Here is a 26377-nt window from a genome sequence, read left to right as displayed (position 1 = left end):
CTGCCTCCCAAACCAGTCCAACCCGTTGGCGGCAGTTCTGATTGAGCAGCAGTGGGAAGGAGGTCAGATGGGCAGGGCCTGTCCAGGAGTCTCACCCCACCACCAGCAGCAACCCCCGCCACCACCCCCTACCCCACACACACAAAGTGCCAACCCCTGGCCAAGTCAGACCTGAGGAGCCACCACCTCTCAGTGGCCCACTAGCCTGGGGCTCTCCCACCACCCACTGACGCCTTGCGCAAGCAAGCCACTGCGCCTCTGAGTGACTCGATTTCCGTATCTGTGAAATGCAGATAAAAATAGACCTTGAGCAGCTTCCAGGTTCCTGAGAGGATGCAGAGATAAAGCAGGTCAAAGATGTTCCCCAGCACCTGCCCAAAAGGCAGCCATTCCTCAAGGGTACTGTTCCCTTGACAACCCAACTCCGCAGACCACGCCCCCTCGCAGGGGTCTCTAAGCACCCTGGAGAGGTGGAACAGCAGCAGACAGCAGGCACAGGTGAGAGGCTTCATCAGCGAGTTGACCAGAACAAGGCCCATTTTCACAGGTGGGCAAACAGAGGCGCTGCGGCTCCTGGGTTGAAGTCAGGGTCCCAGGTTGTGGTGGACGGGGGGTGGGGTGGGGGGGGGTTGTTTCTTGTGCCCGATGAAGCCTCTTTTCTAGCCCAGGGTCCCAACCCCGCCTACTAGCACAGAATTTCAAATGCCATCCAGAGCCGCCCGTCTGCCCTTCCTCACTGGCTCCGCGCCGGCTTCGTCAAAAGGCAGGAAGGGCTGAGCTCGAATCCCTAGTCTGCCCTGTCCCACCCCGACGCAATCTTGGGGACCATGGCGGCGGAGCGGACCGGACCGCGCGGGCTCAAGGGCGCAGTATGTCTCCATCCGCTCGCCGCCCCACTTTGACCCCGGGCTGGCCTGACTCTGGAATAAGGAGGCTGACGACACGACCCCGGTGGTCCTGGTCTAGGGCAGTAAGCGAGACCCCTCCTCGTCCCCGTCTTCTGGGGAATAGAGGGGTGCTCCGGCCGTCTCCCACCCAACCGGGCACCCCGTCCCGCACCTACCTGGCTGCGTCCGCGCCGCCGCTGCCGGGAGCTCCGCCAGCCCAGCCCACCTAGGACTCAGGTAACTAGCGTTTGCGCAACTTCCGGCGGCCGCGGGCAGGTGTACCCGCCGGCCCAGGTGTTACTCCAAAAAGGGGAACGCCAGACAGGAGCGACAACCGGGGGCCCAGGCGCGGTAGCAGCTGGCTGAGCGCAAGGAAACGGACACAACAGGACCGATCATACCCCATCCCCGAAAGCACACCTCACAGCAGCACCGCCTGGCTCAAGGGGGTTCCGTAGCCTATCCCCCAGAAGCCAGGTCACAATCACCCCCAGCTTCTTCGCTAGGCACCAGAAAGTGCTCCCCGCCCGCTCCGCGCCCTCCCTCCCCCACCGTCTCTCTTATCCCTGTTGAACCAATAGAAAACTGAGCCTGGGACAGGCTGAGTCACTTGCCCAGTCATCTTAGGGAGTCCAACTTAGGCACGGTCCCCCCAGACCAAAGTCAAACTGTGTATTCCTGGGCAAGTTGCTGGACCTCTCCAGTCCCCTATTCTGCCAAGGGCAAGGAGTCTCCCCTTCTGGATCAAACCAGTATGAGCTATGGGCCTAAAAGTGAAGGGCAAACCTCCAAGCTTGGTGTTTTTCTCCCAAGGAGAGGCTGAGGGGTTTGAACAACTGACCCTGTAGTTAGCAGCCCAAAGCTACCGCCCACTATGCCACCAAGGAAAACCCCAAGCTCCAATGCCACCTCTGGCCATCTCTATAAGGGATAAGAGGGGATATAAGGCTCTGGACCAGCCTGCCAGGGGGGGAAAATCCTGGCTTCTCCAGTGATTAGCTGAGATATACAATTCCCCCATACCTCAGTTTCTCCAGAGAAACAGGGCTCAACAGCACCAACCTTGGTGAGGCCTGCAGGACGATTGTTATGGGTTGAAATTACCCACACACACACACCCTCCCGCCACCACCACAGTATGTGTTGGAAACCCTAACTTTTATGCCAACGCCTGTAGTTAAGGTGCTCTGATGGTGGTGTCCGATAAGCAGTTGGACTGCTAACCACAAGGTCAGCGGTTCAAACCCATCAGCTGCTCTGCAGAAGAAAGACAAGGTTTTCTGTTCCCATGTACAGCCTGGGCAACCCCATGTGGATATGGGGACTATCAGTTGGAATCAGCTGGCTATCCAGGCAGTGGGTTGCTGGGTTTTTTTACGGTCTGTGGTTATAATCGCATTAGGGAATGGGTTGTCTTTGTGATGATTTGATGTAGAGCAGGATTCATGTAGAGCTGCGGTTCTCAACCTGTGGGTGGCAACGCCTTTGGGGGTCGAACAACCCTGTCACAGGGGTCACCCGATTCATAACAGTAGCAAAATGACAGTGATGAAGTAGCCATGAAAATCATTTTACGGGTGGAGCGGGTCACCACAACAAGGAACTGTATGAAAGGGCCGCAGCCTGAGGAAAGTTGAGAACCCCTGATGGAGATGCTTAAGATCTCCAAAGAGATCAAACAAGCCAGCAGAGAAGAAGAGATGCAGAAGGCTGATGCCCAAGCCACAGGAAGACAGGCCAGGAGTAATCAAGGAGGCAAGGAAGGGCCTTCCAAGCCTTCTCCTAGTGGTACCGAATTCCGACTTCGAGCCTCCTACATGGTGAGAATAACTTCTGGCTTGTTTGTTAGAGCCACAGACTTACAGTGTTTCTCTTACAGCAGCTCGAGATAACAAGTACATCACCCAGTACCTTCATCACCCCAAACCCTGACGACATTCCTCCCACTCAAAAGCCCTCACTGCACTCGAGGTGATTCTGACCTAGTGATGCTATAGGCCCGAGCAGAACTGCCCCTGTGGGTTTCCTACACTGTACCGCTTCATAGGAGTAGAAATCCTTGCCCTTCTCCTGCAGATCAACTGGTGTTTTCCACCTGCTGACCTTGTGGTTAGCAGTTCAACTTGTAACCACTCCACCACCAGAGCTCCTCCCATTTCTCCAAAACCCTGCAACTCTGGAAGGAGCATGGATGACGGTTAAGAGTGCAGAATCTAGAGCCAGGCTGCTTGGGTTCCGATCCCAGCTCTGGGTGACCCTGGGCAAGTGACTAAACCTCTCGGGGGCCTCTCTACTTCCCCAGTGGCATAATGACTACATGTAGGGCTGCTTACTACAAGGTCAGCAGTTCAAAACCACCAGCCTCTCCCAGGGAGAAAGATGGGGCTTTCTTCCCCAGTAGAGAGTTACAGTCTCAGAAACTCACAGGCGCAGTTCTACCCTGTCCTATAGGGTTGCTATGAATCAGCACTGACGCGATGGCAGTCAGTCTGGTATTTGGTTTTGGAAGACAGAAACTGTAACAGCAATAGCAAAGCCCAAATCGGCTGAAAGGCTCCTAGCGATCTGCCTTGGAAGAAAAAGCCAATGAAACCCCTGTGGATGACAATGACATATCAGGGGATGTCGCAGGACGGTCAGGGTTCCTTTCTGATGTGCCTGGGTCGCCTCGAGTCAGGGCCACCTTGAAAACAGCTAGCAGAAACTAAGATGGAAGCGAGGACGGTAGTCACTGCCTTATCCCGCAGAGCACAGGGGATTACACGAGCTCCTACCTGGACCTTGGCATACCTGTAAAACACAGGCACACAGCAAGTGCTCGAGAGAAGTTTGTGATGGTCCTCCTTTCTTGTTTCTGTTCATGTGTTTACATGACATGCTCGCCCTCTCCTCCTCTTCATTCCACCTGTTTCTGTTTCTCTCTCTCTCCCTGCAGTGGAAGCCTGGCCCAGACAGTGGGAGACGAAGACCCTCGCCCGCCCCAGAGGAGGATCACACAGGCTCCAGGCAGCAGGAAGGGCAGTCAGCACAGCTCAGCTCGATTTCAGTCCAGCTGCCTGGGTCAGAGACACCCAGCTGGGCCCCTCCAGGACCAGAGCAGCCCCACACTATTTCTGGAGTCACCCCGAACAAGTGTGCCCCAGGCCTGCCAGGGAGTCAGTCTTGCCCAGGGTGCTTTGCACCAGCCTCAGGAAGGGAGAGGTGAACAGGCTTTGGAGGTGGGAGTTGTGGGCAGGAGAGGGCAGCGAGCTCTTGGCTGGCCCACCAGCTGCCTGCCTCTACCAGCTTCACTCTCCAGGCTTCCGCCTGCACCTTAAATAACAGGAGGAAAGGGACTTTTGGTGGAGACCAGTGAGAGGTACATGCAAAGCTCAGGGAAGGGCCTGGCACAGAGGATGGGGATGGTGGCAGCTGAGGCCGACCCCAAGCCAAGGCCACCACCACCACCACCCCACCACCACCCAGGACTGTCTCTGCCCTGGCCTGTACTCTGAGGCAGGGCCCTGGATCTCACAATTCAACACAGGATACAAGTCGAGTGATCACCTACGGAGGGGACCTTCTGAAAGTCCCATTATCTTTTCATTCCACAAACTTTTTCAAGCACCCTTGAAGACCATTTTTCAATTGGGAAACACATGGCTCACTGGTGGCATAGTGTTGCTAACCATGAGGTTGGCAGTTCAAACCCACCAGCTGCTCTGAAGAAGAAAGAGGAAGCTTTCCAATCCCGTAAAGAGTTACAGTCTCAGGAACCCATGGGGGCCGTTCTCCACTGCTCTGTAAGGTTGCCTGGAGCCAGCATTGACTTGAGGGAAGCGAGTGTGGTTGTTTTATATGAGAGGGAAGGCAAAACAAGCCACCTCTGCTGGCCCTGATCAAACCCCTCCGCTCCCCTCCCCGCAGGCACCTCTGTGACAAGGTGACTGTGTGCTTCCTGGGAAAGCCCAGGCAAATATGAGCGAGTTTGGACAGATCTATTTCCTCTCTCTTTTTTTCTTAAACACAATTGGCAACGGACTGTGAGCACTGCCTTCAACCTCGCGCTTGTGTCTTGATGACGCATGAGGTCCTTAAAGCTACATCCCTTCGTAAAAAAGCGGCCGCTGCCACCAAGTTCTCATCAGTGGATGCCTCCTCAGAGACCCTTACAGGGTGTCTGATACGGTAAATCTTTAATGGGAACACAGAGCCTCATTGTTCCCCCCAAGGAGCAGCTGGTGGGTCTGAACTGCCGACCTTGTGGCTAGCAGCCCAGCGCTTACCCAATAGTGCCACCAGGGCTCCTACATAAACAGCAGCCACCACCAGCAGCCCCCTCCTTTTTCACATCTGCCCGCAGGGTGTGTGCATCAGTACCAGGTGCCGCTGGGCCCACTCCCACTCCTGGGGGCCTGAGTCTCTGGAGTGGGTCTCGGCTCCTTTTCAGAAGTAAACAGCCAAGCCTTTCTTCTGGCAGACCCAAAAAAGCAACCTTTCTATCAGTAACTGAGCACATTCACTGTCTGCGCCACCCAGTATGAGTATGTGTCCAGCCCCTCCTGTCACAAACCAGGCTGCAGTGACACTGCACCCCTGTCGCTCTGCCAAGAAGAGCCTGGAAGTGGGGCAGCTGAGACAGGGGATGGCACCTGTCATTGTGACAGAGAAGCTGGAACAAAGCTCCAGAGAAGACAACCAACTTAGAGATGGTCTGAGTGAAAAGCAAAACAAATCTGTCCCGATTGAATCCATTCTGACTCAAAGACCCCCGGGGAGACAGAGTAGAACCGTCCCCCGAGGGTTTCCAAGGTGGTCAATCTGGACGGCAGACTGCCACGGCTCTCTCTGCAGAGCGGCTGCTGGGTGCAAACTGCTGACCTTCTGTTAGCTGCTAAGCACTTAGTCATGGCCTTGCAAGGACTCCTTCCCCCCAGGACAGACGCAACAAATGCACAATGGGAGTTAACTTCCTCCGGGAAAAAATTAAGTATAGAATTACCTTGTGGCCCAGCAATTCCACTTGAAGGTGTAAGCCCCAAAAGCAAAAGCAGGGACTCCAAACCGACACGTGGACACCTGCGTTTGCTACAGCACTGTCCACGATAACCAAGAAATGGGACACAGCCCAAGTGCCCGCCGACAGACAGACAGACAAACACAAAATGGTTCTATCTACCCAACGGTACAGTATTCAGTCGCGAAGCTCCACAGAAGCGAAAATAAGCCAGACTCAAAAGAATAAATACTCCACTTCTATGAAATATGTAGAACATGAGTCCACTTATATGCAGCCCTGGTGGGGTAGTGGTTGCAATGCTGGGTTGCAAACGGCAGGGTCGACAGTTCAAAACCACAAGCAGCTCTGCAGGAGCAAGAGTGGGCTTTCGATTTCCATAAACAGTTACAGTCGTGGAAACCGACAGGGTCATTGTGAGTCAACACTGACTCCAGGACAGTGAGTTCGAGGAAATATTTAGCTAGGGAAACACACAGAGACACCGGAGATGAGAGATTACCAGGGGCTCGGAGGAGGGGTGGGTTGGGGAGTTATTGCTTCACAGGTACAGAGTTTCTGTTTGGGGTGGCAAAAAGCTCTGGTTACACAACACTTATGTAAATAAGTAAGCGAACCTCCACAGGACTCACAATAAACCCAGTAGAGCTAATAAGTGAATTCAGCAAAGGAGCAGGATACGGGGTACACACACACACACACACACACACACACACAAATCAGTGGGGTTTCTATGCATCGGCAATGAGTGATTTGAACAAAGGAAATTAAGGCAATTCAATTTTACAACCGGCTCTGAAAGAATAAAGTCCCCAGGAGTAAATTTAACCAGGGACGTGAAGGATTAGCGGTACACTGAAAACTATAAAAGCACCACTGGAAAAAATTAAAGACGACCAAATGGTTGGGCATTGGGTGGCCAAAGGCAAGGTCTGAGGTTCAAGGCCACCAGCAGCGCACCAGGCGAAAAACAAAGTTGTCTGCTCTTGCAAAGATGCACCCTTGGAAAGTGCAAGGGGCAGTGCCTGTCCTACAGGGTCACTGAGAGTGAGTCAGAATTGCTACGACAGCAGTGAGTTTGGTTGGGTGTCCTGGTTGAGGCGGTCATTATCAGAAAGCAGCCGCGTGTCGGCACGGATGGGATTAACCTGGAGCCTGCAGAATTATCAAATGGTGTTTCCACAGTGGAAGAGTGCCACAAACAAAACACAGAAACCATCTTCTGACCTAGCAATCCCATCCCTAGGCGTTCAAACATATCCAAAGAGCGTGGAAGCAGAGACGCAGAGACCCGACCCTCGGGGTGCACGGAGCCCCAGGCATAATCAACAAAGGCTGGGAGCAACTCGGGGCCACCGTCAAATGAACGGATACACAAAATGTGGCATCCACACATGAAGCGCTATCATTCAGCCATGAGGAGCAATGCATGGCTGGGGCATGTGACAACACAGATGAACCCTGGAGGCAGTATGCGGTGCGAAAGCAGTCAGACACGAAAGGTCAAGTACTGTAGGGTCCCGCTGAAATATCTAGCGCAGGCAAACGCGTAGCGAGAAAAGCACATTGGTGCTTTATTGGTTTATTAGTGGTTAGCGGGGGCGGGTGGGAGGGGAGGAGCTATGGCTTAATGGTTGTGAGTTTCTGCCAAGGATGATGAAAACTTTGGAAACTGGATGGTGGCAAGGTTGCCCAACGTGGTGAACCTAAGGCCACTGACGCGTCCTAAACTGTACAAAGGGTTCAAACGGCAAATGTTAAGTGCTTTTTCTTTTTTGACCACAATAGAAAGGAAATATATCCACCCGCACACTCTTAATTGTAGGCTAACTTTAATGACAGGCCTTGTTTCTCTCTCAGAATGAGTCCTCTGCAGGCTGACCCCTCCGCTCTCCATGAATGCTCTATCGAGGACGGGATGGGATGAGGGGCCTCTGGCCAGCAAGGGTGGCACTGACAGCCTGTCCCTAGGGTAGCTGCTGATCAGTAGCCCCCTGGCATTGATTCTGGGTCCATCCCTGGCTGCCATTGTCCAGACCCCAAGACCCCCAAGCTCCCCAGAAGAAAGCAGTCAGCCCAGAGGCATGTGGCCTGGTTCTGTCTCCCCCCTGGGTCTCCCATCACCTCAACCCTAGAAACATTTTTTTCCTGCATCTGCCCCCACCACCCCACCACATCCGGAAGCACAGCACGATGTGATCTTGAATAGATGGGGAAACTGAGGCCCGGAGAGGGCCCCAGAGACCTGTGAAGTCACACAGGCAATCAGGTCTCCGGCCCCACAATGTGTCCTGTATTTTCTCATGAGCCTTTGACCTCAAATGGTCCAAATGACAGGACAGTACTCTGGCCTGCCTTGGGCACCTCTCCTTCTCTTCCTGGCCACAGCACCACCCTCTTCAGGCTGCTCCCCATCTCAGGACTAGGCCCTCTGCAGGGACTGTTCTCAGCAGCCCACCACTGTTTTCCTGGTAAAACGACCCCAACCTTCAGCCCTCCCTCAGAGGAGCCTGGGGCCCCAGATAAACTCTCCACAGTCCTCGCCCGCTCACTGAGATCCTCGTCACACTGGAAGCTGACATTTGAACAGGTAAGGATTTGTATCAGGTGTCTGATGAGACGCACAGGTTTTCCTCCAGGGCTTGGCACACGAATCCTGTGGCAGTGGTGGTTTGTTCAACACTGATTGAAGGGGCTTTGGTTTTCCTTTGCATTAACTTTCATTTTAAAGAATGTTTCTCTGAAATCGTGCTTCTCTTAATTACTTGAGTTTGGAGGTCCCCCCACCTCTTGATTTTGGACTGCCGATGGAGGGCCTCTTGGCCTGACCCTAGCTCTGCCCTGCAGCACATCCCAAAGGGGAAGATGATAACCTGGCTAATAAGTGAAGGGGAGAGGGCAGCTCTCACTCCAAGCTCAAGGCCAAGGTTACCTTATAGGACAGAGAAGAACTGCCCCCAGGGGTTCCGGCACGGCAAAGCTTTCCTCCTCTTTCTCCCACAGAATGAGCAGCTAGCAGGCCAACGGGTAACCAACGACCCACCACGTTCTCTGGGCTGGGTTCCTGGGCGAATGCTGGGGACGCCTCCGCAAGGCTGTGAAGTCAATAAATGCACGCTGGAAGAATTAAGGCATGCACGCCTGCATGATTTGGTTCCCCCTGTCCCTGAGCGCCTCTCCCCAAAACCAGAGGGATGGGAAAGGACAAGCACTTATTCCGTGCAGATTCAAGGCTTTCTCAGATGACCCATTAATTTTTCTAGGAATGTTCTGATGCCCCTGGTCTGAGTCTAAGCGTCCAGGATTCAAAGACTGAAGCCAAACTGATTGGAGTCAACCCCACCAGCGTCTAAGCTGACTGTGTGACTCTGGGTAAGGGGCCTAAAATCTAGGAACTCAGTTTCCCCCAGGGAAAGGATAGTAATAGCATCTAATGGCAACCAAGGGGGTGGGGTGGGGCCTGTGTAGGGTCCAGGGCCTGCAGTCCAACTCCTGCCTCTGGTGACAAGGGCCTGGCTCTAAGGGCTGTCCCTCTCTCCCATCGCCACCACCTGGGGCAGAGCCCCCAAGGCCAGCCAATATCCCCCCCACCTCTAGCCCAGAAAAACCACTGGTGCGCCCTCCTAATTAGGCCCTCTGAGAAAGGCAGCTCTGGAATTCACCCTGAGGCCAGAAGATGCCCGAATGGGCACTGGGCAACGGGTGACAAATACCCGGAGGTGGTGAGCCGGTCAGGGCTCCACGGGCCTCCTCTCAGAGGCGACGGAAGTGATCACGAGCTGCCATCTGGGTCTCCGCAAAGGGAACTCGTTCGCCGCCGCCAGACCTTTCCGGTCTGGGCCACTCGACTCTCGCAGCCTCCGCGTGCTCCTCGGGGACACGCGGAAACCCCTCCTCCTGGACGCAAAGGGCAGGCGCTCCGTGGACACTGGCCCCCGCTAGGACCGGGCTGGCGCCCCGGCCCACCCGCGCCCTCACCTGGAGCTCGCGAGTCCTCGCCCCTGGGTGCGGGCCGTGGAGAGGCGGCGAGCTGCGAGCCAAGGCGGCCCGGGAGGCGCCAGCCCTCGGGGCTCCCGGAGCCGCGTCCTGCGCCCGAGAGCCGGAGGACCCCGGATCCCGCGAGCCGCGGAAGGGGAAGTGAGCGCGCCGCCCGCGAGCACCGCGCCGCCCCCGCCGCCGCCGCCGGAATGGTTCGCCCCGGACGTCCCGATTGGTCCCCCGTTTCCGTTCGAACGTCGCGCCGCTCGGGTTGCCTAGCGACGAGGTAGCGTCGCCCTCCCGACCAGGGAGCCGCGATGCGGCAGCCCCGCCCCTTGCCCGCCCGTCGCGCCGCACGTTCTTCCGGCGGTGGCGGTGGCCAGGGTGCTTAGCTCTGTCCTTTCCTCTTCCCTCCTCGCCTCCTCTTGCTCCGGGTCGCACCCCACCCCACCCCAGCCCCCCAAAGGAACCCCAGTCGGAGCCTCTGGGCTGTTTCCGGCCCGGACTTTGCTCTGTGCCCCAGGCAATTCACTTCAGCTGTGTAGTGAAGAATGGGTTCGTTTTCAACTGTGCGTTAATTTGTGCTTAGAAAGTGATCAACATGTGATCAGATTAATATAGCCCAGGGTTGGGCCCCCTGGCAAAAGAGTGGGACCTGTGGGAAAGGGACTGGTTAATAAATCCACCCTATGGGATAATAAGAGATGGCTTTACCAGGCGGCTTGGGAGGACAACTCCTTCCCTGCTCACCATAGGCCGCTGAGATCAAATAGTGCCTTTAATGATCCCCACTTTCTGATGAAGACTAGGAGGCGTGCATCTAAATATGGGGTCGAGAAAAGACTTTTCAAGGCAAAAGACATTTCCAGATGCAAGCAAAGGATGTATTCAATTTAAAACATGTTTCCTAACACTGTACAGCAAACATATTCTGTGCATAACTAAGATACCTATACATACCTATACATTCTGTGCATAACTAAGATAACATATGCATACATATATAATATGTAATAGCAGTTAATTTCTCCCTCCTGCTTTTGTGAAATTTCCAAATTCCCAACACTTAAAAATGCCAAGAAAAATAAAACACTTAAAAAAATAAAGGTTAGAATAAGTTGGGGTCACTTCTTTAACTGCTAGTGGTGGTGCCTTTGTTTTCTGGCTGGTGGCCTTCACCCTCATTGTATGGTCAATTGTTGAGCACCTATTGTATACACGCCTGGTGGAGGAGTGCAAGGGAGGAGTAATACATAAGGGAGTACCCAAAAAAACCTAGATTTTTTCCCCAAAGCTGTTTGTTTGTTTTTTTTTAAACAAAACCACCTATCAGCCTCAAAGTATTCTCCATTTCATTTAACATGTGTGTCAAATCTGTGATTCCATTCTTGGAAACATTTTTCAAACTCATCTGTTTGGATAGCTGACAGCACCTCCCTCGTTTTTTCCCTTCACCTCTTCTACGTCATTAAATAGCTGTCCTTCCATATCCCTCTTCATTTGCAGAAACAAAAAGAAGTCACACAGAGCTAAGTCAGGCGAGTAAAGTACCTGGGACAAGAGAAGCGTGCTGTTCTTTGCCAAGAACTGGCACTCTGAGATGGCTGCGTGAGCAGGTGTATTATCGTAGTGGCAACACCAGTCCCCCATCTGCCATAAATCAGGCATTTTGATCACAAAATGTTACCCTCTCTTTTCAGAGTCTCTCAATAGAAAGCTTGATTCACAGTCTGACCTACTGGAACAAACTCCAAATGCACTACGAGCTGACATTTTCATCTGTTCAGAGAGTTGACAGACATCCAGAACGAGGTTTGTCATCAATCAACATTTTACCTTTTTTGAAACAAGGAAACTGCGTGTACACTTGAGTTTTTCCCATAGTGCTGTCCTTGTAAGCTGTGTTCAATATCACAGCAGTTTCTGTGGCAAACAACATTTCATAGCCTCGCGCTGTTCTCTTAAATCAGCCATCACAAAACAACAGGTTTGAGCCAAACTGCTCTTATGGAAAAAAATTAACTGTGACCAGAGAGAACCTTCAACTCCATACTTACCTCCTGGGAAAAATGCATACTACGAAAGCTCTGCCCAGTGAAATTTTTTTCTATTTTATTTGGTGGAGTGGTGGGGGTAAGGGGGTTACCTTCTAGTATGTCAATAGCTGACAATCACTTTGAATTCCAGCTTGGACATTTTCCTAGGCTGGGTTCTACAGAGGAGCAAAACCAATAAAGCATACATAGGTATGAGAATTGGTCTGAAAATATTGTTACAAAATCATAGAAACTTTTATTAAACAAAAATATCAAAATGGTAGTCGCTCCTCTCTAAGGCCAGTGCCAGCTCTGGCTCACGGAGCTCCAGCTGAAGGAAAAGGGGGGTAAGTGAGGAGGTGTCCCTACCATGGCTCCTACAAAGCAAATCAACCGGTGCTAAAACACCCAGGAAGTGGCTAACTGAAAAAGCTGCTTGCAAGAGTGCTCCTTCTGCTGGAGGGGTGAAGAAACCACATCATTACAGGCCTGGTTCTGTGGCACCTCCTGAAATTAGACTTCTCACAAGGCCACCCAACTTCTGATTCGCAAACTTCCCTTCCAATGTCTGTGGGAGAAATCACTCAGGACTTCAAAAGCAGATCTGCAAGGCCATTGGTGCTTTGCAGGAGGGGTTCCAAGAATATACATCTTCTTTTAAATTAATAAATCTTTTTATTGGGGCTCATAAAGCCCAAGAATATACATCTTTACAGGAGCAGAGAGCCTCATCTCGCTCCAACAGAGGGGCTGGTGCCCTTGAAATGCTGACCTTGTGGTTGTCTAACACTTAGCTCACTCAGTCAGGAAGACTAGCAAGTTCCAAATCTGTGGGTCAGGCAACAGGCTGCTGGTTGCCATGCCAAGAACTGAAGTTCAGATGAAAAGGAATCGGGTGCATGATCCTAAAGGAGAGAGAGCTTGGTCAACGCATCCAGCCGCACCCTCAGGGAAACTCCCCTTACCTCAGATGCTTCGGTCGGGGTAACTCTTATAAGGGCAAGGTAGTCCTGCCTCATTACCTACCAGCTATATCCACTGCCTTTGAGTCAAGTCTGACTCACAAGGACCCTTTGGGACACAATCGTACTGCCTGGTTAGGGTTCCCACGGCTGTAAATCTTAATGGAGGAGACTGCCAGGACACTCTCCTGAGGAGTGGTTGGTGGGTTTAAGTTTCCCCTGAGTTTGCAGCTCAGCAGGCAATCACCACGCTACCAGGGCTTCTTACAACACATAAACCAAAAAACCAAACCCATGGCCATTCAATCAGTCCTTACTGATAGCAACGCTATGCGGGGTTTCCGAGACTGTTCATCAGCGGCTCTCCACCTTCCTCACGCCGCCACCCTTTCATGCAGTTCCTCATGTGGTGATCCCAACCATAACATGATGTTCGTTGCTACTTCACAACTGTCATTTTGCTACTGTTATGAATCAGGCAACCCCTGTGAAAGGGTCTTTTGACCCCTAAAGGGGTCACGACCCACAGGTTGAGAACCACTGCTGTACATCTTTACAGAAGTAGACAGCCTCGTCTTTCTCTCTTGGAGTGGTTGGTGGGTTTGAACCATTGACCTTGTGCCTAGTAGTCCAGGGTTTACTCAACAGCACTACAAGGGCTCCTTTAAAACATAAATGGGGACAATTACATCATAATCACCAAACTGAAGATAATTGCATCAGGTCACAAAAGGAGGCACACTTATATAATACTGGGAAGCATGACCCAGCCAGATTGGCACATAGGATTAACCATCAGAGGCAAACCAGAACAGACACGGTCATGAACAGGAAGTCTGGCTGTGTCTTGTTGAGCACCAGCTAAACATTGAGCGTAGCACTAACTGACCCCTGTGCTGGCCCCAGATGATCAGTTTGCCTTCACTGCAAAGGGAAGAAAGAGATCCTATTATTATTCCTACTTTATAGGTGAGAAAATTAAACTTGGTCCGAATCCAGAGGCAGTGACCTGAAGCCCTCTGTCACATTCCTTCGTAGATGTGCAAGACCTGTTCGGCAAATGGCGAGGGAAGCCCACGATGGGTCATGTGATCCTGTAAGCCGGACAAGAAAGCTATGCGGGGGCAGATCCAGGCTTTGTGGAGCCTGCTGCTATATACAGTCGATGGGGACTCTTTGAAAGCAACGATTATCAACTTACAAATACAAAATGCACACTATAGTGTATTCTTATTAGATTAAAAAAGAAAAAAACTCTGGCAATTCTCACAAACCTTACAAAGTCAGAAAAATAACATTATTTATCAATGACCTGTTTGGGCATGCTTCTGTAATTCTTTGTATGAACTAGCTTCTGGTTCTATATGTGCCTTTCCAGCCCCCACCCAAATATTTCTGGTTTCTGGAGCTGTAAAGTGATTCACATTGAGATATGATCTGTGACCTAGTCTCATCCTGTCCAATAACCATTCTAGAGGAAAAGGGATTCCTGGAAACCATTCTCCTACCAGGCCAGTTTGTAACAATTTAACTGTTCACAAAAATGACTACTAACAGGCCAGTTAGTAACAATTTATTCACAGAAGTGACTACTTACCAGGCCAGGTAGTAACAATTTAACTATTCACAAAAGTGACAAAAAGAAACATAAGTGGACCCTCTGCCACAGAGTCCACTGCAATGGAGAGTATGCCTTATAGATCAGGTGTTTGGGGGGGCGAGCTAGTGACACACTGGATTACATGTGGGGCTGCTAACCACAAGGTCAGTATATCCCTACACCTACTGTTCCTGAGGGGTTTAGCTGTCCTGAACTCCATGTGTCGAGAACTCTTATCTGTACCAATGTGTGTACTCTGGTCTAGCCAGATTTTTAAGGTAAACTTGGTCATGGTAGTGGGGAGAGGAAGCATTCAGGAACTAGAGGAATGATGTGTGTTTTGTTGGTGCCACACTGCACCCTCATTGAATCATCCCTTCCTTATAACCCTTCTGTGGGGGGATGTCCAATTTTCTATATATTGGAATTTGGGTCTTCACTCCAACATCCCTCTTTCACATCGATATAATTGTTTATTTTGGAAGCCCTCAGGAAAAGTAGTTGGAGTAACGATATCATGGGGGTAGGGAGGTTGGGGGAGGAGAAGAAAGGGGAAACCCATCACAAGGTTGGAATATATAGCCCACCCCAGGAGGACGAATAACAGAAATGTGAGTGAAGGGAGACAACGGACCGTGTAAGACACGAAATAACAATAATAATAGATAATTGGTCAAGGATTCACCAGGGTGGGAGGGAGGGGGAGGGAGGGAAAAAGAGAAGCTGACACCAAGGGCTCAAATAGTAGGAAAATGTTTGGAAAATGTTGATGGCAACATATGTACAAGTGGATGGCTATAAGATTTGTAAGCGCCTCCCAGTAAAATTATCATTAATAATAATAATTAATAATAAAGGTCAGTAGTTGGAAATCACCAGTCACTCTGGTGAAGAGTTAGTCTCAGAAGCCCACGAAGGCAGTTCTACCCCTTCCTATGGGGTCCCTAAAAGTCAGAATCACCTCCATGACCATGAGTTTGGCTTTTGGCTATTATAGAATGTTCTCCAATGCACTCCCGTAGAGTCAATTCCAACTACAGCAACCCTGACATAAGGTTCCGGATCCTGTAAATCTGTACGGGAACAGAGAGCATCATCTTTTGTCTAAAGAGCAACTGGTTGATTTGAACTGCTGTCCCTGCAGTTAACAGCCAAACATCTAAACTGCAGTCCCACCGAGGCTCCTTAACAACAGAAATACATCCCACTAAACCCAAACTAATAGGGCCCCATCTCAAGGTCCTCTTAACCAGAACCCCAAAGGCTCAAAGCCACCTGCCTATCATCTGAGACCAGGGGAAGGAGTTGTGGTAGTTACATACTCTGATGTCAACTTGAGCCGATGAAGAGTGAAGGGGTGGAGTTTAGCCTGTCAATCAGGTCGCAGCTTGGTGACCTCGTTTGGAGGCACTACGGAGATAAATAGCTCACTGCAGGCTAGACCCACTCTCTCTGCCTCACATTCTGTTGGCAAGCCACAAGAAACTATGCTGATGGCAGCCATAGTCCTGGAGCTGGAGGAGCCACATGGAGAGCCATGTCGGTGCTGAGATGCTTCCACAAGACTTTCCACCCACTGGCCTTTGATCTTCCTGCTTTCGGCATCATTCCATGTGCTGCGTGAGTCTGTGAAAGAATTTATGGACTAGTATCAGACATAAGGGCTAACAGCGGACTTGTGGGCGAATATCGAACTTATGAACTTGATCGGGACTGGGCCGGAGTGTTTTCCTAAAGCACATTTATTCTTGGATATTGTGTTAGTCCGGGTTGTCTGAGTCTGAAGAGGAATTTATAGACTGGTATCGGACACATGGGCTAATATTGGACACATTGCATTTGATCTGGACTGGGCTGGGATGTTTTCTCAATATACAATTACTCTTTGATATAGGCTCTTCCTTATATGCACATGAGCGTCTATGGATTTGTTTCTCTGGTCAACCTGGACTAACACAAAGCTGATGGTTTGCGCAGAGTGGGGTCCAGCAGATGTTGAGCTGTGAGCTCATGGCTAGTCCCTCCCAACCCGGGCCCTCCCCCCACCCCCCCCATCCCCGTTATTAAAACAGGAATCATAACTCTTGTGCTGTGGTCCAATTCTTCTCTGAGATGTTGTACAACTTGAATCAGGGGTTGGGAGATCTCTGAGATGCTTGGATAAAGGCCCAGCTGACCCTTGCCTCTTCAAAGCGTCCCTCTGTCCGGAATGACCTTAGGCCGACAGCAAGCACAGCAGCCAAGCAGAAGGCAAACACTGGAGGTTTATTTCCCAGACGAAGAGAGCGAAGCAAACCAAGGCTGAAGGAATGCTGTCCGGGTGCCGAGTTCTCCTAGGACTCCGGGCATCTTAGCACGCCAATCCCACATGGACGGAGTCTCCTTCAGGGATTTGCTCAGCACCAGGTGCCATTACAGAGTGCTTGAAAACATCCCAGGCCCTGCCCTCCGCCAACCAGGGTGGAAGATGCAGAACAAGGACAAGCTGTCGTTAACAGCACCCAGAGCTGAGGGAGCCTCCTGGCCTTCTCTTGACCCAGCACTTGTGGAACAAAAACAGCTGCCTGTTGACAGACGGGTGGCTCGTCCAGGGTGTGCGGCTTGTCCCTTCCAGAAGCCTGACCTTGGCAGTTTGCTCTCCGCTCAGCTCGAAACTGAGATGAAATCAGCCCTGGAAGTCACCTCTCTGTCACCTGTGCCCGCTCCGGCACTGGGCTCTGGTTTGTTCTGTTTCATTTAAAGGGAGCTCGGTGTGTTTGCTTACATCTGAACCTCCTTGGAAGGATTCACCAGAAACCTCAGCTCTCCTGGGACCCCCTACCTCTCTCACTGCCATAGACTGAATTGATGCTGATTCACAGCAACCCTACAGGACAGGGTGGAACTGCCCCTGTGAGTTTCTGAGAAATCCCCGCCTTTCTCCCACGGAGCAGCGGGTGGTTTTGAACTGCTGACCTTGCAGTTAGCAGCCCAATGCATAGCCACCATGCCACCAGGTCTCCTACCCATATCCTAGTTTGGGGGGGGGGGATAGTCATAAAGCATGCAGGAAGCCCAGGATGTCCACAGGCACGGGTGGGTTGGCACATGGGGCTGTGGGAGTTTGGGGAGACACCCAGCCCGGGGGAGGGTCTGTGAAGCTGCCTGAGTTGATCGCCGAATGTCTAGTGGGAACCCTCCCAGTGAGTCTAATCCTTGGTCCCCAGAGATACAGATGTCACCGGCCGGAGTGGCAGCCTGGGCACTAGAATTGGTAAAAGTCTCCAGGTACAAAGTGATCAAACCAAAACCTTGAGTCGGGGACACATTTAACTTGGGTTTAGTGGGGTGCATTTGTGTTGTTAAGATGGTGTTATGGCTTAGATATGGGGCTGCTAACTACAAGGTCAACAGTTCAAACCAACCTGTTGCTCCTTGGACAAGGAGGTTGATTGTTCTCATACAGAAGCCCTAGGTGGGAGTGCTATGAGTCAGAATCAATTCGGTCAGAGTACATTCTACAATTCTACAATAACCCCAAACCAAACCCACTGCCATCAAGTTGATGCCAACGTACAGCAGTGCTACAGGACAGGGTGGAACCACCCCTGTGGTTTCTGAGACGGCAGCTCTTTACAGGAGTCGAGAGCCTCATTCACCTCACCCCCCACCCACCCGAGTGACTGGTGGTTTCCCACCGCTGACCTTGTGATTTGTAGCCCCCTTTGCGATCAGAGCTCCTTGTGCTGTGTAATACTGCTGACAAATCATCAGAGTGTCGTAGCGTAACACAACAACACTCGTTGTTCCCTCTCCCAAACAAAGTTTCCATTGGACAAGGACTTGGGTAGGATTTGGCATGGACCTTCCATGAAGTCTTAGCTAAAGGCTTGACAGGGGTAGGCAATGCACATGGCTGACAAGCTGGTGTGACTTGGCACGTGGGTTTCTCCACAGGGCAGCTTGAGGGTCTCCATGACGTGGCAGCTGGCTTCCCTCTGAACTGGCAAAAGTGGGAGTGGCGATGAGTCCGATGGCCTAGGCTTGGAAGTCACCCCTTGGTAATTCCATCATATCCTATCAGCCAGTCTCAGGCCGGTCCAAGTCACGTCCACAAGTTCGATGCTAGTCCACAAGTCCCTCTTCAGACTCACATAGCTGCATGCCTGTGAGGCAGATGGTGAACCAGGAAGCCGAAAGATCACAGGCTGGTGGGCACACAGTGTCATGAATCCCAAGTCTGGGCGAACTGACAGCACTGGCAGCTCTTGGGGTCGGCAGCAGAGCTCCAGCAGAAGAGAAGGCGCAGGAGCAGAAACAGAGGCAGTCCCCAGCATCCCTCACTCTGACAACAGGCCACACCCCCAAGGAGGTGTCATCAAGCTACCACTCGATTGACAATGTTGCCTCCACCCCTAGCCAGGAGTCTGTCCTTAACACCATCCAACTACCACAGAGATCAAGGTTATCTCCTTGACGAACATCATCCACAAGCCACAGGGGCACTGGAGTTCTGCTCTTAGGATTGGATTCTATTCTAGGCAGAGGCAGAACAGCTGCCCAACTGTCAGACCCAACAGATGAGGGGAATGGAGTCCTCATGCCTTTGACCCGGACATGTGGGGGTGGTGTGGTAGCTACATAATCAGGTGTCAATTCGAGAGAATGGAGTCTAGTCTGTCAATCGGATCATGGCCAATGAGGCCTCTGTGTGGGTAGGGCCTTCTCCTGAGAATTCTGGGAAATACGGTATTCCTTCTTGTAGGCGGGAGACACTCTCTCTCTCTGCTCACTCCCTTGGAAATGCTCTACTGACAAGACACTGGTATGCTGATAGACCCTGTGCCCTGGGAGCAGGAGAAGCCACATGGACCTCCCCTGATGCAGCCCTGGGTGCTGGAGCAGCCACATGAGACCCCTGCCAGCGCCGAGATGCTTACGCCACTGGGTCCAAAGATTTGCTACCCCCTGGCCTGTGATCCTCCTGCATTTGGTGTCATTGCATGTGTTTCGTGAGTCTGAAGAGGATTTTGTAGATTGATATCATACATATGGGCTAATATTGGACTTGAGGACTTGGACTGGACTGGACTAGGATGCTTTCTTAATGTACAGTGACCCTTGATAAAAAACTCTCTTATACACATATGCGTGTGTATGGATTTGTTTCTCTAGTCTACCCAGACTAACACAGGGTATGTGTGCACAGTCTTGAGAGGCAGACGGAACAGGCAGCTTAGCCCAGAAGGGGCACTTAAGACCCCTTTCTCCTGACCCTGCTCTGTGCAATCCACCCCGCCCCCCACCCCCAGGACAGCATTGAATTGCAGCCTGTCCTCCCACCACCTCCTTGTTCCCTGAGGGGCCCACTGCCTGGCAGCTCACGACTCGCTCAACCAAGTCCTGCGGGAGCCAGAAGTCTGTGGGCAGTGTAGGTACTCCTGAAAACCAGCCACTGAGAGTCCCGTGGAACACAGTGCCCCTCATGGGCCACCAGCATGGGCCACCAGCAGTCAGAGGTGGTGTGGACAGCCCCCAGAGAGATGCTGGTGACCACATCAAAGATGACACCGGATCAACCGTGGAGGTACCTGACTCTGACTCCTCAAATCCTGGCAGAGAACAGACAAAACACACACACACACACACACACACACAGCCTGGGGCCAGCTGAGCTAGATGCCAGTTCAGAACAATAGCGGCTTTCAGCAAACTGTTCTGGGGGCAGGGAGGCTGGAAGGGGGAGGGCGAGCGGACCGGAGGAGGATCGGCCCAGCTGGACCTCCTCAGCTCTCCACTCCCCTCTCTCTCAACCTCCAGGAACAGGAACAAGCTTTGAAATGGAGCGCTCCGAAATGGTTACATCCTTAGAATTCCCTCATCGGAAAGCCCTGGACTCCCGCACCAGGTGTGTGGGTCCATGTGGGCTGCATGCAAGCCGGCATCTGTACTTCGGGTGGTACCAATGGCTGACCCAGCCCGGCCGCTAACCAAAGAGCTTGGCAGTCTGCGTCCATCTGGAGATACTTCGAAAGAAAGGCCTGGTGGTCTCCTGCCAAAGAATCAGCCTTTGAGAAACCATAGGGAGCACAGGTCTGGGCTCACCCCATAGGGTGGCCTTAAGTCGGAATCATCTCTGTGGCCACTGGGAAAATCAAACCCAGTTTTAGGCACAGCAGGGAGGAGGAGGTGGGTGCCAGTTTTTATGTATCGGCATCCGATAACTCTCAAGGGCAGCACTGCCCGCTAGTCTCCCGTGAGGATGTCAACACCCCGCACGTGTCCACCACGAGCCACTGGCCAGCTGGGGCTTTTGAAAACTTGAAATGAGGTAGGTTATTGTGCCAACCTGGTCGATCAACACATGTGGGGTTAATTGAAGGGCGGAGGGATAAATGGATCGGTGAGCCTTGCCTTCCTAGTTCTCATGTCTCTTGCTTTCTGATGGTCGGACCTGGGTGCAGCTGCCTTAGCCAGTTCCCTGCTTCAACTGACAAGGCTGACTTCCTGCAAGACATCCCTGAGGAGAAGTCACATGGACCTACCCTGATGCAGCCCTGGATGCTGGAGCAGCCGTGTGGAGACCCCTGCCAGCACTGGGATGCTTACAGGTTCACTGATTCGGCTTCCTCCTGCAGTTGGCATCATTGCATGTTTTGTGAGATGGAGGAGGACTTTGTGGATTGGTGTCGGACATGTGGGTCAATGTTGGACTTGTGGGCTTGGGCAGCACAGGGTTGGGATGTTTTCTGGATGTGCACTTACCCTTTACATACAACCCTCTCTTGCACAAATGAGTTTCGGTGATTTGTTTTCTCTAAAGCACCCAGACTCACACAGAAATGCGCATGCAGCTGGATAATGCAGCTTGACATTTTAGTTAACCTTCACGTGTCCACTTGGATTTTTGTTTTCTTTTCCTCAAATGTCATACAACCCAGTAGTTTGGATCTTATTGGGAAAGCCGCACAAGCATCACCGCATCGATTTAGAACATTGACTTGTCCTCATTGTTAGTGGCTCCTCATCCCCCCTAACCCCCAAAAAACACTCCCCTGCCATACCTCCAAGAAACCAGTCATCCAGTTACTGTTTCGATACCTATACCTATCTCCGATGTTTGTGTGTTCCTGTACAAGTGTGTACTTTAAAACAGTCACCCAGGCTACCGCATCAATTAGGAGTTTGAGTAGTGATGTAGTGATTACTCCCGTGGCTGCTAACCTCAAGGTCAGCGATTCGAAACCAGCAGCAACCCCTTGGGAGAAAGACAGAGCTTTCCACTCCCGTCAAGAGTGACAGTCTCGGAAACCCACAGGGGCAGTTCCACCCTGTCCTATAGGGTCGCAATGGGTGGGCACCTACTCAATGCCCATGAGTTTAGTTTGAGTTGTTGTGGTTAGGTACCATTTAGTGGGTTCCAACACAGTGACCCCAAGTACAAAAGAACACACCACTATGATAGTCACCGTGTCAATCTGTCTTGTTGGGTGTCTTCCTCTTTGTCAGTGCCCTGCTAGGGCAGGCCTCTCCTGACATCGTGTCTGTATCCAAAGTACAGAGACAGAGTCTCACCCGACATGAGGCTCTGCATCTTCCCCTGGAATTCTCTCCCCACACCAGGAAGAAGACTGGGAGTGCCGTTCCTCTGTCCTTGGCCGGGATCAGCTGGATGGCAGTGAGTTTGGTTTGTCCGTTCAGGATCTCCTCCCTGTACTTGCTCATTTTAACAGAGGAGACTTCAGACTTGGGGGTGGGGTGGAGTCTCTTTTTTTAATGCATTTTTAAGTGTAATTTGCACACAATAGAATTCATCAGTTGTCATTATCTAGTTCGGTGTGTGTGTGTGTGTGTGTGTGTGTGTTAGAGGTAATCTGTAGTCACCCAATTAGATAGTTTCCATCACCCCCCGAAAGTTCCCTCATTAACTTTTAAAACTTTTTCCTTTTTTCCTCATGAACTTAGGGTCAGCCCCCTCCCCTAAGCCCGTGGAAGTCATGACTTTCACTACGGTTCCCCCTCTTGCAGGATATCGCGCAAATGGGATCACACCTTTAATGTGGCTTTTCCCTTTGGCTTCGTTCATTCCCGACTATACTCAAATTCAGTAACATTGTTGTATTTCCAGTCCTTTATGCCCCCCCCCATATTTTTCTAATTATGGAAAATGATGCTGGCTTTGCATTTACAGAGAAGATATGAAATGGACGGTGCTTCTGATAGAAACGCTTGCATTGAGTCTATTTAGGGAGCGCTGGGGGTGTTGTTGAGAGGAAGACAGGACTTTCTACTCCCCTGAAGAGTCCGGGACCAGATAAACAAGTGGGCATCTAGCTCAGAAGCAACAAAGCCCATGTGGAAGAACACACCAGCCTGTGTGATCACAAGGTTCAGAAGGGATCAATTATCAGGCATCAAAAAACAAAAAAGCATATCATTGGGTGCACACCTCCATGATATGATTGCTGAGGACAAATGGGGGCATAAGCAAATGTGGTGAAGGAAGCTGATGGTGCCCGGTTATCAAAAGGTATAGTGTCTGGGGTCTTAAAGGCATAAAGGTAAACAAGCAGCCATCTAGCACAGAAGCAACAAAGCCCACATGGAAGAAGCACACCAGCCTGTGCGATCACGAGGTGTAGAAGGAATCAGGTATAAGGCATCGTCAGAACAAAATAATTTTTACCATAGTGAATGAAGGGGGAAGTTCAGAGTGGAGACCGAAAGCCCATTTGTCAGCCACTAGAGCTCCCCTTGCAGAGGGCTCTAGGGGAGGAGGTGAGTCAGTCAGGGTGCGATGTAGCACCGATGAAGAATACAGCTTTCCTCTAGTTCCTAAATGCTTCTCCCACACACACACACACTATCATGATCCAAATTCTCCCCTGCAAGTCTGGCTAGAGCAGAGGATGTACACTGGTGCAGATAGGAGCTGGAGGCACAGGGAATCCAGGGTGGATGATCCCTTCAGGACCAGGGGTGTGAAGGACGATACTGGGAGAGTAGAGGGAGAGTGGGTTGGAAAGAGGGAACCGACTACAAGGATCTACATGTGACCGCCTCCCTGGGGGATGGACAACAGAAAAGGGGGTGAAGGGAGACATCGGACAGGCAAGAAAAGACAAAATAATAATTTATAAATTATCAAGGGCTCATGAGGGAGGGGGAAGCGGGGAGGGAGGGGGAAAAAGGAGGACCTGATGCCAAGGGCTTAAGTGGAGAGCAAATGCTTTGAAAATTATGAGGACAATGAATGTACAGATGTGCTTTACACAATTGATGTATGTATGCATTGTGATAAGAGTTCTATGAGCCCCTAATAAAACATTTTTTTAAAAAAAGAGTCACCGACCATTTGGGAATCTCCCAGGTCTACCCTGTCCTATCGCACTGCTGTGAGTCGGCATTGACTTGGTGGCAATGGGTTTGATTTTCTGTCGTTTGGTGGCCTAGTAGGTTATGTGTTGGGCTGCTAACTGCAAGGTCGGCAGTTCAGAACCCACAAAAGAGGGACTTTCTACTCCCGTAGAGAGTTACAGTCTCAAAAGCCCAGGGGGGTAGAGTTTTCCTGTCCTACAGGGTCACCGAGAGTCAGACTCGACTACATGGCAGTGAGCTTGTCTTTGTCTGGTTTTGTGCTTATTTAGGTAAAGGAGAGTAAGTTCAGTTTTTGTTTGTTATGTTTTTTAAAGGAGAGGGATCTTAAGTCAAATACAGACCAGGTGGCTGATGGACATGGCCGCAACCATGACCGTGGGGCTCACATTACTCACATCCGAGGAAGCCCTCCAAGCCCCCTATATGTGATGGCTGGAGAGACTGAGGCCCTGAGAGGGAGGCGGGTCTCAGAGGCAGGAGGCCTTCTGTGCTACCCAGGACAGATGGCAGAGGCTGAGCACAGGGGCTTGGGACTCCCCTGGGAAGAGGGGGAAGACGCTGTCCACCCCCATGCTGCACAGCCCGTGGCGTCAAAGGTCACAGACTGGGCCTGGCATATGGGATTTCACAGAGAGAGGGGTTCTGGGAGTGGAGATCCTTTGTCCTCAGCTGGTGCAGAATCTTCTCAAAAGGAACTGGCCTTGCCCCTGTCCCCCAGCCCCCTCCCCAACCCCAGATGGCAGAGTCAGGAGGGAGTCGGGGCAGCGGGGAGCATAAGCCCTCACTGAAAGGAAAGGTCTTGGGCCTAGGGGCAAAATCTTTGTGGAAACTTAAGCAGCATGTCACCCTCCACCCACAAGGCTGTCGCAGGCCTTACCAGCTTTCAACTTGATCCCAGAGTTGTGTGCATATGCAAATCAGAGACAAATGAGGCTGCTGCAGCCTGGGGAGGCCTTACCTCCCTGTCTCTGGGCTAGGGCTCAGAGAAAGGCCCCATGGATAGGAGAAGCCCCCCGCCCCAAGCCCCCCGCCGCCACATCCTCAGCCTTCCTTGCCCCCCCCCCCCTCCCACACTCTATGCAGGGCTAGTACCCGGTGCTGCTCAGCCTTCAGGGCCAGCTGGGCTTTATCCCTGCATCAGCTTGTCCGTCCCCACCTGCAGACTGTCCCCTTCAGCTCCTCAGGGGCCCTGGGCCCCAGTGTGCTCCCTCCCTCTGCCCAGGGACAGGCAGGTACTCAGGAAGCCCCCCTGACCAGCTAGCTCCCTCTAGGGCTGTGGTGCTCAACCTTCCTGATGCCGCAACCTTTTAATACAGTTCCTCATGTGGTGGTGACCTCAAACACAAAATTATTTTCATTGCTACTTCATCACTGTCATTTTGCTACTGCTATGAATCGAGCGACCCCTGTGAGAGGGTCGTTCAACCCCAAAGGAGTCATTGCCCCCAGGTTGAGAACCGCTGCTCTAGGGCCTCGTGCTCTGCCTGGCTGGCTGCCCCAGGTCGAGGCCCAGCTGGTTCTTCCATCAGGCTGTGCACACCCCGCCTTTCCCTGAGGCTGGGGAAGCCCTCTTCCATGTTCCTTCTCCGGTCTCACTCTAATGCAGGTCACCTCCTCCGTGAGGCCAACGCTCTCCTCCACAGCCCCTGCTTGTCTGCTGCGCAGCACAGGTGCCTTCGGAATCACATCTTGCTTCCTTGGCTTTCCTCCCCACTCTCTTGCCCAACACAGCCGGATGCCGAGCGGGTGCTCTTGGAATGTTTCTGGCACTGAAGCAGGGGCTGGGGAGAGTGGACATACTCCCGAATGCCCTCTGCTGCCCACAGCCAGCTGGAGAGACTGAGAGGCCGACACAGTGACAGGTCTGAGTGGCCTGGCGGGTGATGGGGAGGTGGGCCATGGCAGGCTTCCAGGAAGAGGTGCTCTAAGACCCCAGGGTGAGCAGGAAGTCTCCAGAAAGAGGATGGATGAAGGGGCCAGCGGGAGGCTTGGGGGGAGGGTGGGGAGCCTGGTCACCAGGTCATGTGGGTCCTCCAAGTTCCAGAAGACAGCGGGGCCCAGGGCCTTAAGGAGGGTGGATGGGCCGGCGGGGGTGGGGGTGGGGGTGGAGACCGCAAACCTGCACAGGCAGTGCATTTCCTGTCACAAAGGGGCTCCCCAGCCACCCAAGTCCTGTCCACCCTCCCCAACGGCAGACAGACAGAAAGACAAAGGGCCCCAGGCAGGGAAGGGCCAGGCCCACAGCCCCTGACAGCTTGCCCAGATCACTGCCACCACCGCGTATTAGCATGACCTTCCAGGGGCGCTAGGCCCTCCCAGGGGACCTTGTGAAGCCCCAGGCAGCCCTCACCTGAAGGAGGGGCTATTCACCCGGCTCCCTGCCCCTCCCCGCTCCTGCAGAACAGCCCAAGGAAGCAATAAGGACCGCAAGATGGCGGCAACACCGCTGCCCTTTCTGCTTTGTCAATGTCATCACAGGGGGGCACAGTCTCTGCCGGGGTGGGACTTGTCTGTCTTCTTGGCAAATTCCCCCCAAAGCAAGATCTGGCTGGTGCGTGGAA

At 52.1% G+C, this 26377-nt stretch overlaps 1 protein-coding gene across 5 annotated transcripts in view; it reads right to left on the bottom strand.

The window, feature by feature from the left end:
* The window catches only part of FAM110A (family with sequence similarity 110 member A), a 201848-nt gene that overhangs the window by 4175 nt on the left and 171296 nt on the right, over positions 1-26377 (bottom strand). The window contains exons 1-2 of one of the 5 annotated variants that reach the window (XM_075563853.1): positions 9597-9835; positions 8816-8978 (exon numbers count right to left, since the gene is read on the bottom strand). The exons of 2 other annotated variants lie outside the window; for them this stretch is intronic. The gene's annotated coding sequence lies outside the window, so the exon portion shown is untranslated. Of the gene's footprint in view, positions 1-8815; positions 9836-9861; positions 10016-26377 lie in introns of those variants that run through there. 2 more of the 5 variants (XM_075563851.1, XM_075563854.1) reach the window with 2 other exon arrangements.

Source organism: Tenrec ecaudatus, chromosome 12, assembly GCF_050624435.1.
Source record: "Tenrec ecaudatus isolate mTenEca1 chromosome 12, mTenEca1.hap1, whole genome shotgun sequence".
In the NCBI taxonomy this organism is placed as follows: Eukaryota; Metazoa; Chordata; class Mammalia; order Afrosoricida; family Tenrecidae; genus Tenrec; species Tenrec ecaudatus.
Note: the sequence above shows the minus strand (reverse complement) of the source record. Positions and strands in the feature narration are given on the sequence as shown.